The sequence below is a fragment of the Capsicum annuum genome, chromosome 2 (genome assembly GCF_002878395.1).
Source record: "Capsicum annuum cultivar UCD-10X-F1 chromosome 2, UCD10Xv1.1, whole genome shotgun sequence".
NCBI classification, from domain to species: Eukaryota; Viridiplantae; Streptophyta; class Magnoliopsida; order Solanales; family Solanaceae; genus Capsicum; species Capsicum annuum.
The window spans coordinates 121,716,568-121,718,607 of NC_061112.1; positions in this window are offsets into that span (position 1 = coordinate 121,716,568).

Consider the following 2,040-nt stretch of genomic DNA (forward strand, 5'->3'; position numbering starts at 1 on the left):
ACTACATTAGAATTTTAAAAAATATATACACATATACACAATTACACATGTAATCGTGTATATGACTATACGTCAGTTAAATATATATATTACTCTAAATAAAACATATTCTACAAGATATATACTACAATATAATGATATATATAATAATTTATAAAACATATACACATGTATACGTTAAATATATACCTCTATAGAAGATATATACATATATATACGTACCATTCAATATATACGTAATACTTTAAGTAAAATATACTACAATATATACACACACACTATATATAGTTATATTCTAATTTATAAAACATATACACATGTATACGTTAAATATATACGTCTATAGAAGATATATACACATATATACGTACCATTCAATATATATGTACTAATTTATAAAACATATACACATGTATACGTTAAATATATACGTCTATAGAAGATATATACACATATATACGTACCATTCAATATATATGTACTACTTTAAATAAAATACATTACAATATATATATATATATATATATATATATATATACATATATATACACTATATATATAGTTATACACTAATTTATAAAACATACACATATATACGTACCATTCAATATATACGTACTACTTTAAATAAAATGTACTACAATATATATATACACACACACACTATATATATATATATATAGTTATACACTAATTTATAAAATATATACACATGTATACGTTAAATATATACGTCTATAGAAGATATATACACATATATATGTATCATTCAATATATATGTACTACTTTAAATAAATATACTACAATATATATATATATATATATATATATATATATATATACTACAATATATACACACACTATATATATAGTCATACACTAATTTATAAAAGATATACACATGTATACGTTAAATATATACGTCTATAGAAGATTTATACACATATATACGTACCATTCAATATATATGTACTACTTTAAATAAAATATACTACAATATATACACTCACTATATATATAGTTATACACTAATTTATAAAACATATACACATGTCTACGTCTATAAAAGATATATACATATATATATGTACCATTCAATATATATGTACTAATTTAAATAAAATATACTACAATATATATATATATATATATATATATATATATATATATATTACAATATATACACACACTATATATATAGTTATACACAAATTTATAAAACATATACACATGTATATATACCATTCAATATATACGTACACATATAAAATATATGTACTTCTTTAAATAAAATATATGCTACTTAATATAATAAATTGAGATAATGCATCAAAAAACTCTAAATTTGTCACTCCAACTTACTTTAACACTTAAACTTAACACGCATTTATTTACCCTCCTTAATATCTTTAAAATGAATTAATTTAAACCCTAAATCTGACGTGACATTTTTTTAAAAAAAAATAGAACGCGTGATTTAATTTAAAAAAATAAATAACTTTATTTTTATATATATATCCAAATCACACCCTTTCTTCTTCTGTATATCCAAATTACACCCTTTCTTATCTTATATTTCCAAATCACACTCTTTCTTCTCCAAAGCCACCCACCCCCTCACCCTCACCCCACACCCCCACACCCCCTGCACCCCTTTCTTTTATTTTTTGTCTTACACCTCCACCACTCCCCCCACTCCGCACCTCTTTCTTTTATTTTTTTCGTACACCTTCACCTCTAATTCACCCCACCCCCACCCCCGCCCTTGACAGCCCGCACCCCACCCAATTTCCTTTCTCCTTCTTCAAATTCACCATCTCTATTTTTATTAGATTTCATCAATTTTACAAAAAAAAAAAATATGTATAAAAAATTTGATTGTTGATGCAAGTTTTAATTTGAATATACAAATAAATTTGGATGTTTGGATATTTATTAAATTTTAATTTCGTACCTAAATTTGGATGTTTGATTTGAATTTGATAAGCTTTGTTTCGTAATTCATCATTATGGATTTTGGGGTGGGGGTGCGGGATGCT